This window comes from Grus americana, chromosome 5 (assembly GCF_028858705.1).
Source record: "Grus americana isolate bGruAme1 chromosome 5, bGruAme1.mat, whole genome shotgun sequence".
Taxonomy (NCBI): domain Eukaryota; kingdom Metazoa; phylum Chordata; class Aves; order Gruiformes; family Gruidae; genus Grus; species Grus americana.
The window spans coordinates 64160728-64175902 of record NC_072856.1 but is presented as its reverse complement, the minus strand read 5'-3'; the positions used below and the strand labels follow the sequence as shown (position 1 = coordinate 64175902).

At 40.2% G+C, this 15175-nt stretch overlaps 1 protein-coding gene across 2 annotated transcripts in view; it reads left to right on the top strand.

The window, feature by feature from the left end:
* Positions 1 to 15175, top strand: part of MNAT1 (MNAT1 component of CDK activating kinase) — a 126520-nt gene that overhangs the window by 13497 nt on the left and 97848 nt on the right. The window lies entirely within an intron of this gene.

Genomic DNA, 15175 nt, shown 5'->3' with positions numbered 1-15175 from the left:
CTGTAGTGGAGTTGAAAGGGGAGGTGGACTCCCAGTCTTACCTTGTTGACAGTAAATGAAGCAGTAAAGATCATGAGGGGGACTTGCTTGGAGAAAAGGGTATGTCTACGTGAGGACTTGAGAAAAGGAACGATGACTGTGCTAAAGAAGCATTTAGGTTATCTGGGAAGACTGAGGAAAAACTGGAGCCAAAGAGGCATAGAGGAAGATGTGAGGTTCTGGGAGGATGAATGCATTGGGAGCTGGTGGCTGTGGGAAGATCAGAAGTAAGGAAGGATAGTGTTTGTGTGTGTACTTGCACGTGTGGTGAAGGGGTGTAGTGTCTGAATGGAAATTAGCTGAGCGAGGAGTCTGCCTGGATCAGAAAGTCTTGGTCAGGGGAAAAAGGAAGGACGCAGAAGGGGTTGGCACTCTGATACCTTGCCTTCCCTCCCTGGGCTGGAGCAGCACCTGGGATGTTTGAGTTACTGTACAGAGCCACGGGATGGAGTTGGCCCAGTTCCTGGAGCCCAGCATTTCATAGGGGCTCCCAGCTGTGCCCATCAGACTTCCCTGCCCGAGCGCAGGCTGTCTGCAACTGCTCCGTACTCCCCAGAAGCTGTGCTTTGAGCAGAGGAAATCCTATATAGTGCTAATGCTAATCACTCTCAAATCAGGAATGTGAAATTTGGGCATGCTTCAGGCATTAAGTATAGTGGCTTAATTTCCTTATCTGGTAATGTGGGAATACTACTACCTCATGGTGGTTTTGAGAAGGTCAGTTATTTAATGCTGACTATGCATGCCAAAGAAAACTGGAAGGGGGCGGAGACGGAAGTAAACTTGTGGAAGCAGGATTTGAACAGGGCAGAATAAACAAGGTCTGAGGATAAACCGGCATTGTCTGCATGCATGTTAGTTGGGCATTGCCTATCCAGAGGGCTGAAAGAGATGGCAGTCCTAACAAGTTGGAAACAGCAACCCTAGATCTCAGTTCCTGGCAGGCCATGCACATTAACTGTAAGGAAAACATGTAAAGCCTGGGCCATATATTGTGCAGGCTTGTTAGAGGAATAACATGATGTTGAGGCCTCTACCCTACCCTACTGCCTGGCTTGGTTGACATAAGGTAATGGATGTGGAGGGGAGTGGATGGGGAGGAGCTGAGTAACGGCCTGATTGCATAAGCCTTTTTTCCAAAGGAAACCGAGCTAACGTAATGTGGAGATATAATAAATTTATATCGTGGTGCACGACCACAAGAGGGATCAGACCACTTGAATTTTCTCTTTTGCATTTTTGATTCTGCGTTCTTCCATGTAGCTTGGTTATGGGTGTTTTACATATGGAGATTTTAATTGTCTGACTTGCCGATAATACTACTAGAAATCTAGTTGGGTAGTGGACTTGCATCTAGTTTGTTTGTTTTCTGTCACCGGTCTTTTTCTTGGTTTCAGTCTCTGCAGTAAAAACAAGGCTGTATTACTCCATGACTTTGATAGATAGTTTTACATTTCTGCTTGCACAAGAAATTATGTCTTATTGTTTGCTAGCTGAAACTTCATTTCCAATACTCTTGTTCTGTCTTTTTAAGTGAATATTTTAAAGATGACTGTGCCATTGAGTCAGAACCTGTACAGCTCATGTTATATGAACTTGTTCATTCAAACCTGATTTCTCCCTTTCTACCAATTCCCCTCTTCTTGAACATCAGTTGTATAATTGGCAAACGTATACAAGACAAATGCTGATCTGAAAGTAATCATTCATTGAATATAATGGACCACAATGACCTTCTCTTACACCTTATTAGTCCAACACTTTATTTTAAAATCCGTATGTTTTTTAGGGATAGTAGAAAGATGCAAAGTTGCCTGAAGGAGAATTGCCCCAACTTACTTCTTTCTACTCTGTGTCCTTCCTTCACAAATATAGAAGCAGCTATATCATTGAAAATTTAATGAAGCTTTCATCAATATAATGCAGTGCCTCTACATGCTCTGAAACATATTCATATTTAATGAGCTTCTAATTCTAATTTCAGGTAACAGGAACAACTGAATATAACCATAAATCTGATTTGTTTGTGAACAGCATGTCCCATGTCATTTACAATTCGTAAAGTAATCATTGATGACCAGCGTGGTAAAGCACGGGAAGAGTTGTACATCTGAGCAGCAAGCAGCTGCTGTTTAAATTGGCTTTTGACTGCATTTGGTAGTTTGTTAAAAATGTTTTGTCTCAGGTCTTTTTTCTTTTTTTTTCCTCTCATAAAAATCAGCCTCAGGAAACAGAAGCGATGACCTTAAAGCAATGAGGTTGTTGTTCGAGTGTCATATTTGAGTATTTCTGTTTCGTTTCATGGTGGTTGTTTTTGGGTTTGTTTTTTTTTTTTTAAAAAAAATTCTTAGCAAGCCTAAGATTAGTTCCTTAGTTAAAAAGTACAATAGTGGGAAAGTATTTTGGATGTGTGTGAGAGTTGGTAATACTGAACAAAATATGGAATTGTGTGTAATTAATTACAGAAGATGGAAATAGTCTAGGAATAACTGTGAAAATATCCTACTGCACTCTGGACAGTCTCAAACCGAAGACTTCTGTGAAGCTTCAAATAACATTGCACTGGTAGGCTTGGCTGGAAGAAGCAGCGGGGCTTGTTTTGCTCATCCTTGCTGAGAGTGAATCGTAATGCTGAAAAGATGGTATTGTTTACCAACTTTTATGCAATAATAACACCTATAAGTACAGAATTAAATTTTCAATTATAATAAGAAAACATTAAAACTAAAACATTGTTTTGATCATGTGAAAATACTTTATTGTTCTATCTGCATTATTTAATTTATGGTCCTTTTATTGTTTCTCATAATCATAATTGACATGTAGCTATTAATATTTAATTTGTGTTTTGTAGGTTAATTGCAGAAAAAGGCCATATATAATGTGATGCCATTGAATATAGAAGCATAAAATTTAATAACGAGAAACATTCTCTACTACACATAGTATGGCCTTTGTAATAATACAAAAGGCAACGTAGAGAGTATATTCACTCTACCCCCTTTCTTGGCAGTATGCAATGTCATCTATTAAGAAGTTTTTTAAAAAGAAATCTTAATATAGTACCAAGAGAAAGCCATACTTGCACAGCACGTTAGTATCCTGATTGCTTTTGACTGTTCTTATTTTCTGGCATTAATTCACTTGCAGCATTACACTAGCAGGGCTAATCAGGATGTTTTCCCACATTTTTTTAATCCAACTTTTAATGTACTTTTTAGCGGCCTCACAAATGGAACACTATATGCTGAGCATAGTACATGGATAGTCTTACTGTTTCAGGTATGCGTAGCAGCCCCAGAATTTTACTCAATCTTTAGCAAGACTTAACACTTGACCTTCATGGTCTCCTCTGGGAGCAAATCAAGAGAAGTTGTCGCACTGGCATCTCTTGAGAGGTGCAGCTCTGGAGCCTGCGTCCTTGTAGCTGCCAGTGTGCAGCCCTCCAAGTGCCACTGGCGCAGGCTTGTGGGGATCCCCATCTCTGAGAGCGGTGGTGGGCAGGCAGCTAGGATGGGCCAGGAGTGATCTGCCTTTGTCTCCTCATCAGCTGTGCCCTGCTGTGATTTCAGCCCTTGCCCAGGGGAAGCTGCAGCAAATGCAGGACAGCCCCCAGTCCCTGGGGCAGGCTGGGGTGTAATCCCTGGTCCTGATGGTTCCCCAGTCCCCAGCGCATGTCCCTGCAAGAACACCACTTTTTTACATTCTGAATTCTTCCCTACCTGATTTTGAAGGCTTTCAGGCACTATTTCCTTACTAGAAGAGATGTGGTGTGGGCAGGTAAATCTGATGACATCTGATGTAGGAAAATGAATTCATTGGCTGTACCAGTCTGTTCTAGGCATTTCATGCTGGGCAATGTCAGATATGTATCAGTGATAGACACTTCCACTGCATACTGATTTCTGTATTTACTGAATTTATGATGGCTAATTAAAAAATACAAATTTCTAATTAAAATTCTTGTTTCCTAGCCATTTGGGATGTAGAGCAGTACAACAGCAGAACGGATGAATGAATTGTGTTAACAAGACTGTTGTTTCAAAAGACTAGCTCAGTTCATCAGGTGCTTGAATGCAAGCGTAGCCTCACCCATGCAGGTAGCCCATAGAAACACTGAGGCTCCTCATGTGATGATTATTTTTAGGATCAAAACCATACTATTTATTTTCACTTCTAAAAAATGTACATCGTTTTTTCTGACAGTCGTTTTTCTGTCAAATAGTTTACTGAACATGGACAAACAGTTTATTTAAGATAAGTTGATAGCAGTAGATTTGGAGTTTGTCCTAATGCAGGCACTTTTCATATTTGGCTTGGACTATGTACAGTAGAAGCCGAAGGTGGTTGAGATGAGGGAGAGATGTGTGTTAGTTTTTGTTTTTTTTTTTTTTTTTCTTCCTTAAATATTACCAGTTCAAAGGTCTTAAGTGGCTGTCCCTCATCTTTCCCTGAGTGATATCAGATCTTTTACTTGCTAGTCTTAAGCATTGACGTCTTTTGACCAGGTCAGCTTTTGACTAGGGATTGTAATAAATATACCAGTCCAACTTCATTTCATGATGAGAGTGCGGGGTTTTTTTGTGCAAGTTTAGAGGGATTACTTTAATAAAATTATTTCCTTTCCTAATTTCTGCAGATTTTTTTCCAGATTCTTTAATTCCAGTATTTTTACCTGCAGTCTCTTGAGGCGTATATAAATTGCATGTAAAGGCTTTGTTTTGGAGGTTAGCACCCAGCAGTTAGAAAAATGCAAAAAATTCTTCCTTATTTAGTCTTAGCTTTGTTCCTCTGTATATATGGTAGTGTAGTATTATTGACGTAGAATGCTATTTTCATCTTGTAGGAGCTGTTTTGTACTGTATTCAGTGAGTTATCAGTTATTTTCTGGACATTATCAAGCGTATGTAGTGAATAAGAGGATCATTGATTTCTTCCTTTTCTGTAGTGTTCAGTGTCTCTGGATATAAAATATTTTATACCTATTTATTTCTCCTGTGATATAAAAGCATTGCTGCCTCTATCTTACTGATGAGAAATCATGTTTTTACAGGGATCTCTAAATTTCGAAGTATACTATAAGGGGAATGTTAGAACTTCTTTTCCATCTACCCTTCATCTTCAAGCACACAACCTGCTTCCACAGCGAACAAAAATAGCCTTTTGAGAGCTGTGTAGTGAAAAGTGTTAAACTTAGACTGTGCTGATCCTATGAATAGCTGTTGGGCATTCCAGAAAAGGGTATTTGTGTTAAGGAAGGTAATTCTATTTCAGCTTTGCTCTGCAGTACAGTTTTGGATTTTTTTAGAGATTTTATTTTGTGTTACAACATTGAGCTGGTAGACAACTGGTGATTTGTGCAAACTAGTGTTTGGGCAGGTAATCCACTGGATCACCTCAATGCTACTGAGCAAGATTAAAACTGCAGTTTTGGTCCTGAGGGAAAGGAAAGCAGGTATAAAAAGAAACAGTGGGGTTTCAAAAGGAGTGGGGTTATTAGGGGCATGAGGTTTTTTTTGCTTTGTTTCTGCCCCCCCGATTCATTTTTCAGTTATGCTTTGTTGCCCAGCCTCTCACATAATTATACTGGCACAGCTGAGGGGCAACAAGCGGTGATGCTGGTGCAGGTACAAGGAGGAGATGAAGATACGCAGCAGCAACACCTGTTTTACCACCAGAGAAAACCTATTGTGTAACTGCCCCCTCTATGCATCTTTTCTGTGGGTACTCTGTGTGTTTTCTGAGACACTTTGGCAGCCGTGCCCTTTCATGCAGGTTTTATCTATGCATTTTTAAGCTGAGTCATGAACAGAAGGGTTGCACTTTGCCAAGCACCTGTGATCGTGCCCTTTCGATGGTACTTTTATTGCTTGCGCTCAAAGCAGGATGACTCTTCCCGCACTCTGCTTCTAGCACATACGAGCTTTGTGACTGGCCTTGTTGGTGTAAAACATTTTTATGCTTTGGATGTGAAGACCTCAGACATCACTGGTCATGTCCTTTATGTATAAAGGTGACAGGAAGAAAAGATGAGCAATGGTGTGGTTAAAAATAATAAAAAAATTTACCAGCTGCATGCATGTTGACTTCCACTTGAGTCTCCGTGGTCACTCAAGCTAATTGAAGTCCAGACGATCCCTGTGTCACAGGCCTGTCTCATCTCCGTGCTCCTACCCTTTTTTTTGGCACTGAATGGTAAGCCAGTTCAGGGAGATGATCTGTTTTAGGGTTTCAGACTAGTTACCAGCTGAATTAGCTCCTTGTACTGCTCCTGGGTACACGTGCTGTTGTACAGGCACTAGGACTTGAATGGGGGGTGGGAAACTGTGGCAGCCCGGACTTAAAAGTAGGGTAAGCTACTGCAGGACTGGACTCTACCTTGCAATTATAGTAGCTGTGTGTGATGCCAGTAAAATTAAATAAATATTTGTATTAGGTGCTTGTGTGCTTCTTTGTTGATAGCTTCAGCCCCATGCCATGCCATGCCAGCGACTGCCTTAGTAGGATTCCTACAGCATAAAGTGGCCACGTAGGTGTGTGGCAACCATGCAGAAAAAAACTTTGATCTCAGATGATCCCACACAATTTCCCCAATATATACTGTGGGAGTTAATATGTTTGTTTTAGTTGACAGCCTGAGCATGTAGAGGCTCCGTTTTTCTTTTGCTCAAACACCGTATAGCTTGGATTTGGATTTAGCTTAAACAAATCACAAGGAACTGTCTCTTCATGTTATGTAAAGTTTATGTTCCTGTGAATAAAAGGATCACTTGTGGATTACTGGAAGTGTTGCAGTTTGAAAAGAGCTATGCTGGGGAGGATATAGCTTTCTCCTTGAAGTGGGGAGAGTTTTCAGATCTCTTCTCATTCAGATCTTTTGGTAGCCCTTTCAAAGCTTGGGCAGGAGGATTTGGTTTACAGTGGCCTTCTAGCATTGTCACCAGGTGTGAAAGAAAAGCAGGTACAAGTTATTCGTCATACTGCACAGTATGGTACTTCGTAAAAGCGATGATTTTCATTTTACATATTTTTCTTCTCTAAATAAATGGAAGTGAAGATAATACTAAGCAAAATCTGTTTGGATGGTAGTGGGAGTGATAATGAAGCAAGTTTTGATACTTGATGCATCACAACTGTCATCACCAAGCTACTTTTTCTCTTCTCTCTCTCTCTCTATTTCATTTTTTTTATTTATTTAGAGCAGCGTTAACTGTGGAAGTAGCTGGCAGACCTTTCATGAGTCCCAACTCATAGTTGTGTGCAGGGAAAGGAAAAATCCTTGAATTAGCTGTAGTCTGAGCAGCAAACAAATTTGAGCAAGGGAGGTGAGGATATAGTGGGAACACAAAAAGCACAATTTCTTCCTGACTTAGTTGATACAGAGTGTCTTCTGCTAAAGTGCTTGTTGGGTTTTATGCATTATTTTTCAGCGGAGCTGCAGGATGGGATGGGGAGTAACATTGATGTTAGAGCTTCATGAAGTGTAGGTTTAAGCAGTCAGTGACTGTATTTGTGGCTCTTAATCTCTGTGCTGTTTTTCCTTCCCCCCTTGGAGCAGAGTAGGTGGGCTGGTGTCGGGGATGTTTGTGCAGCATCGGGAAGTGATAGCACGTATGCAAGTCGTCTTTCTCCCCTGGTGTGGGAAACCATCCCACAACTTTGATCTGCCATGTGTGCAGGTGGAGAGAAGGATGAGGAAAAGTCACGCTCCCCTTAGCCTCCTGAAAGTACTTTGTGTCCCCGGAGTGCTAAACTTGGGGTCTTTTCAAAGGATAATAGATGCTGTACAGGTGAGTCAGCCTTTTGTGCTGAGGGCCAGGTGCTTGACTTATTTTCAAGCTGGCATGCTAGGACACACTCTGGCATTCATCACATTTGTAAACACTCCTCCAAGTTGAGGAAGGCTTTTGTTTTGTAACTGGTTTTCCTTAATGCTCTGGGAGTGACTGGCTTGACGCATTTTCCCCAGGTGGCATCAGCAGCCTATGAAATTCAGAGGAGGCATTTCTGCTGTATGACCTTTACAGCTGAGCGATCTTCAGGAAGGGCAAGCAAGAGTGAGTGTCTTTGTATTTTTGATACTTTGCCCAAATATGTACATTTTCAACTCCAGAACAGGGAATAAAAGGCTCCATGTCGTAGAGCAGTCCTTTGGGCAGTGCAGTTCTTGTCCTCGTTTTTCTGCTATATGTCAATTTGATGGTTCACAAGTCATTCCTGCAGAACAGGGGGGAAAAAAACAAACCTTTTTTTTTTTTTTTTAGTAGTGGCAAGATCCTTGCTGGTATTGCTGAGTGGAACAGAACAGAGTTGTAGTCTGTTGTGCTGAGTTTTATATCAAGTTTAGGCTCTCACTTTTCTGAAAGAGTGTTCAAGTTTCCCTTTAATAATATATTACTCCTTTATAGCCTTTGGTTTTGAACAAAGACTCAAGAGTATTTGTCTGTACCAAAGAACAAGTGAAAAGTAGTTCCTGATGAGTTTTCCACAATATTTGGTGTAAGTATGGCCTCGCTGCTAGGGCTGCTTGCAGAGGGGAATGTGGGGCAGTCCTAGATCCACACTGTGTTGCTAGGGAAAGCAAAAGCTCCAGTTATATGGGAATTATCTAATGCACGTAATAAGCATTTTCTCAGGTGTCTGGATCTGTCTTCTGATTTTCTTTTCTCCTTTATGTGTAGTGGCCTTTTGTTTCTTTGCTTTCCATAGGCCGTTGTCTTGAGGGTCTTGATCTTGCAGACATTAATGAACAGAGTTTTTGTTTACTGGTGATACCTGTGGGATTGTTCAAGTAAGTAGATGGAGCTGAAGACCTCCCTGAAGCCACCAAATATTGAGGTTTTATTTCTCCTCCTTCCTTGAGACTTCTAGTCCCAGAGGGCCGTGAAGCAATCTTGCCTCTCCGGTAGGAGCTGCCTGAAGGATTAGGCCAGATTCTTTTTCATAGTAAAAAAGACCTGAACATATTCACATTTTGACATGTTATGTCTGAGAATGGTTAAGCAACAGTTTACAGCTTGTACACACGTTTTTAACTTACCTATGATGAAGTATTGAGTTTTAACATGCCTCTTAAATGGGTATCTTAGGGATGGAAAAAGTGACTTAATTGTATATTGTCAAAAACAAACTTCTTTTGGCATGGCCATTTAATGGACCATTTAGCTTCACTTGAATCTGGTTTTGCTAAAAGCTGCTGAGCAGAAATCACATGGGTTTGTCTTTCACTGTCAACTGTTTGCTGTGTAGGTGGGGGTACGATGCAGGTGCTGGTGACAGTTTGAGCTGTTTGACTTTGTGCCCAGAGTAAGAATTGCTGCCTAGCTAGCAGAACAAAAACATACTATTATCTTATTAGTGCATTCACATCTTTATGCAATTAAACCACATTCTATTTAAGCTGCCTCTGCTATACACATTCCCACAGTTTTAACACTTTATCATTTAAAGCCTATGAGTATTTGACTGAGATTTAATTCCACCTATACAATCTGGGTAGCAGTTGAGTGTGATTGTATCTGGGTGGTTGAGGGTGGCTGCCTGAGAAGTGAGAGTGCGGGAATGGATATTGTCAAGGTCTTCAGCAACCAGATAAGAGGGAATGACCAGCAGGAAATACCCCTTTGTGGGAGAGAGTCTTTCTTCCATGGGAGCAATTTCAGATAAAAGGTGAAAATTGATCATCTTGGTATTCGGTTGCATTAAATTTACATAAGGGCTGATCAGCAAGGAAGTTCCCCTGGGGTGTTTAATAATGCTGATTTCTGCAGTTCTTAAAGAAAACCCAGTATTTCACAGGTGCCTCAGTTCTATCGCTTGAAAGTTTTGTAGCCAAGTACTTGGCAGTTCTGGAAACTATAATATAAATTGCTATTAGAGGTGCTATTTTGGGGCGGAGTATTTTTTTGAGTAAGCATATGCATCTTTAAACCATCTGAGTCATGTATTCTATTTTTTAATACAACATGGTTTTGAAGACTCAGCATGTCATGGTGGTGATACAGCACAAAGCATAAGGTGACATGTAAAGGCCTCCTAAAAGGAGGGAAAAGAAGGGAGAATCTTACGTACATCCCTAGGATCACTGAATTAACTTACGCATTTATTTATTTCTCAGGACACCGTCAACCCCTGTTGGCAAAAAAAAATAGGATAGGGTGGTGGTTCTAGTTCTGGGGCTGACATCCTCTCTGCCCCAGTTAACTAGATTGCTGAGGGAAGCTGGTAATGGTAGGGCAGCAGGTAATGGTTACGCTTCGCCAGTACAGAGAGAGGTGTGTTTCTTTCTATGTTGGGCTCAGTAATGTTGGGAATGTGGCCTGATCTCTGTGATTTTCATGACCAACCATAGCATGTTTTCTTACTGGGGAATTTTGTTAGACTGGTTAACTTTGTACGTTGGATTCAGGTCATGCTGCAGTGGGTGTCACCAAACTTGTTTTACAGGGTTTTCCAAGGAAAACACCCAGTATAGTGTTTTCTGCCCTGGGTAGGCTGATAGGCTGTAAATGCAAAAGGCTGTAGTTGCTTTTCAGATGCTTCTGTTGCGCAATGGCACCATCAGTCATGAACTGCAGCCTGTAACTGGAACTGGATTCTTTCCAGGGTTTAATTGTTAAGCACATGAGAGCTGCAACAGCCAGGGTACAATCTTCAGTATCTACAAAAAACCCCATCTCTTCCTTATCTTCAGATCCCTTTTTTTTATTTTTGACTAGTAAACTTTTCTTATATCCTTTGTGGAAGTGGGTAAGATGATCACTTTTCTTGAGCATTGTAATATTTCTTGGAGAAAATGCTGGTAAACAGTAGAAGACTTTATACCTCTATCCAAAATGTTTCATGTGGTTTTAGGGAGTGGAAGCAGCTTGGATTGCCCTTTAGATAAAAGTGGCCAAGTTAAGGAAGTGGCTTAAGTTCATGGGGATCTAAGAGCTATAGAGAACTTCGTGAAATTGTATTATAAATAGCAGGAGTGTGGATTGAAATGAAGTAGACTGCTAATCATAGGTATTGGTGATGAGTTGAAGGACTTTATCTTGCAAGGACGAACTGTGGCAAAAGGTCTTTCTTGCATTTGTAAGTAACAGCAGTTAAACTGAATCAGAGAAGGACCTTCATTTTTTTTAGATGCTAGTGTTATCTATAAGGGGAGAGCAAACCCTTACATGGCAAAAGTTGTCTGTGTAAGCATGTTATAGAACAGTCATGGTCCTCGGCACGCAAGTAACCACCTACCCAAATGCGTGCCACAGTGCTGAGCTCACGCTTTCAAATCTCAAAAATTCAGATATCACACCATTGGGCTGAAAACCAGTCCCAAAGTCCTGGTGGAAGGAGCCTTGTGTGCCCAGGTTATCTCTGTTGGACATCAAGGACAGTTTGTGCATAAAGCTTGCAGGGTTGAGCCAAATAATTTGTAGTGATACAGAATTCCATAAAATGGTGAGAGTAGATAATTCCTAATGTGGGATCTCTTTAGAGATTTGTTTTTGAGTTGAGAGAATTTTATCTTTTGCGCGTATGCAGTTTGCTTTGGCCAGGTAGGTTAAAGGTAGTCAGTGTAACCTGGGCACCTCCAAAATGTCAGCAATTGGAGGGGTCTGTTTTCTGAAAATGCTTTTTTGGGTTTCTTTACTGTGTTCCCCAATCTTTTGGTCATCCAGAAATTTGCTAGTGGCTATTGCCTTCTTGGAGGGTCTGCAGAATCAAAAATTCATGTGTAAAATAGATGTGTTTGATTTTTGTTGTTTTGAGTGGGTGGCGGTAGGCGAAGAAATCCTTTCATTATCATGTATAAGCTTATTATTTCATGAGGCTAGGAGCATATAAAAAGCATAAAATTCTGCGTTCAAAGGCTTTCAATCTTCTTAGAGTTATGCGCTCAAGGGTATACTCTCCTGATTTGTTCTAATTTGACTGCTTTAGTGGCACTAGATAATATCAAGCTTTTATTCTGTGTGATTTATATGGATAACGAAAGTACCGTTCACTGTTTCTCAGACCAGGAACAATGTTCTTTACACATGACTTTTAATACAGCTGTTGTGAGCCTAAATAAATGCCGCTTTTGAATACACACATAGATCCTGTATAATTATGGAGCAGTGTGGAGTTTATGAGAGAACCTGCAGCATTGTTGAATGCTTCTCAGCTGATGTTTGGATAAAACAAATAAGCTTAAATAATGTCTGGAACTGATTGTTTGAAACTTGGGCCAGATTTCCATTTCCTTACTTGTTTTCAATGGCTCTTTACTTAATCAGTGGGACTAGTGGGCTGTGGTGCCACGCAGCATCAGGCTGTAGCCGTGGATAATGGTGGGTTTTGGTTGTTTGTGTGATATTTACAGCTGAAGTAGTGAATGGAAATTTCGAGACTTCCCCCCCCAGTTAACATTATGCAGAGATAGAAATGGACAAAAATATTGTGCAAAATGAGTAAGTTAGACTAGTCCTACAGAGGGTGGCAGGTGGGTTTTATGCTAAAACAGGCATTCAAAAATACTTCTTCCAAGGTATTTCCACACACAAATAATGAGCCACGCACAAGCACCCAGCAAATCTGTTCTCTGAGTTTGGTGTTTATGCATGGGAGGAACTCCACATAATGAAGAACAGATTTGTGGATATTTATCTGACTTCAAATTGTTTGACAACAATTTCGTCCTGATTAGTTTGCCAATATGAGGAGACAGCTGTGTGTCATCCTCTGAATCCTCTGTCCTGATGTCTGCATCTACTGCTGAATAACTACACTGGGCTGTTCTGGTTTGTGGCATAACAGGTACTGATATAAATACAAACAAGAATATAATCTATTTTGCTAAAATATTATTTTGCTTTTGTCTTACTGATCCTCCATTAACATGCGTTGTCTTGCTTCTTGCTTCCACATTGTGCAACTGATTCTCCTTGTTGTCTCTCCTACTAACAAATATTAAAAGAATGAATACGCATCACAAATTTTCATCATGATAGAATGTTTGAAATGTGCTGCAACTTTGAGAGAACAGTTGGTGTTTCCGCTTTGATATGGTGAGTAATGTATTTGCTTACTTCGAGTCCTGTTTGATAACCTGCAAAGCTACCTTTAACTTCACTGAAATAGGGCTGGGTTTCTATTCTCTACAATCTGTAGGAAATGGTCGAGATGCCAGCATAGCTAACAGAGATCTGACATGTCCTCCTTATTTTTGTTAAATACCTCCCTCTAAAAGTAGTTGAGTCGAATGTGACTTTAAAATTTGACTTCACAAAGTTTGCATGTTGTTCACCAACTGGTTTAATGTACTAAAATAGCAATTGCCGTTTATTTTTAAGCTTGAGGAAAAAGCTTTTTTTAATGATTAAATTTACAATGCAAAAAAAAAAAAAAGTTCCCTACCAGGCTTTAAGTAGGTCAGGATCTCTGCCACCCTTAAAAAGGAAATTGCAATCTGACCTGCTCAATGGCTAGTGTGGGATGGGGGGGAGGAGATTTTGGTGTGTTTTTCCTTTCTCTTTTTTTTTTTTTTTTTATAAGTCAAAACGTATTTGTTTTTGAGATTGTTTCGCCGGCTACGTGTTGTATATTGTAGAGTATTTCAGGACATCTCTGAAATATTTATCATGCTACGTCCCACCAAGAATGTAATCTTAAGGTCTCCACTGTTTATGAAGCACAGTCTATATTTTATCTCATGCTGGGAAAAGATGTGATAATGGTTGTTTAGGGATTATGTGAAAATGGAGTGAGGAATGACCCTTAAAAATTGGTAGGAAGTAGGAGATTCCCAAATGAGACTAGGGAGGTGGAAAGCTGTTTAATTGCTACTGTTGGGATTTTCTAATGAATATCTCCTTTGCACTTATACTGGTGAAAATGAAGATTGGTGAGATAAGGAAGCATTTTTCAAGAAAATACAATAAAATCTGTTGGGTTACAGAAACTCGAACTCAACCTGTAACTCCAGTAACTTGCCTTTTACTGCTGCAGTTTCACAGATTGCAGCCACAGAGCGTGGTAAGGTGCTTGTGATGCTAAAGATCACCAGTAGATCAAAAGTGCCAGCTCTGGTAAGTGATACAACACAAATGAGCTTTAGTCACAAGGCTAGAGCGGATTCTCCTAAGTAAACCACCCATTGCAACAAGAGATGCCTTACTTGGTTTTTGGGTTCATTCTTTACATCTCCTTTAACTTTTTTAGGTTACAGAACAAGTAGATTTGTCAGATTAGTGCTGGGTTGCGGAGCTCTGTGTGGCCTGTGGCACGTTCAGGGGCAAATGTCGTGCAGGTTTCTCTGGATGGTCTAACCCATGGCTCTGTGGAAATACAGGGAATGACCCTGGGGGTCCCTTGCACCCCTGTTTCTGTGTGTGATTACACTGAAGTGAACTTGTTCAGCAAGCCCTGAACGGTTTGTTAGATTTTTTTTTTTTTTAGTTATACCTATCTTGTATGTCAAAGATATATGTATTTTTAATATTTTTTCTATGTTTTCAAAAATAGAAATACACAAACCTTTCACTCTTTGCAAGTGGATTTTTCTTTTTATAAGATGCCAGTCTTTCTTTCTAAAAGATACTTGTCCAGGCTTATTTCTTTAAGATTTAAATCTGTGTTTGGATGAAAGATGGCAATAAAATGTTATTCAGTTGGGGTTTTTGTTTTACTTCTGATGAGATCTTGTGCAACTTAACGTTAAGAATAATTTAGATTCTGCTCTGTAAGGTATTTAAGGACTACTTGGAGATCATTCTTTTTTCTCTGACATCCAGCTATTCAAATTGTAATAGTAAAGGCAACAGAGATTTAGCAAGTCATTCTAAATGGTGCTTTAGGGCAGGAAATAAAGAATGCCCCAATCAATTGAAATTCCAGCAGGGAATTGGGATATGATGTAAAATTACTTACACTAGTCTGGGAAACCCGAGTGTTCTCAACAACAGAAATACTACTCAAAGGCTACTGGTGCTTTTGGTCTGTCTCGCTGAAAAGGCAGCAGTCTTGGGAAGCAGTTTGTTCCCTAAGGCCGTATTGGACTGATGAAGAGGAGGGAATGACGATTTATTGAGTCATGACCACCACTGTTCGCTGCACAGAAGTCATTCATCTAAATTTGTTTTGCTCGTGAGCTAAGGCATAGCGTGGT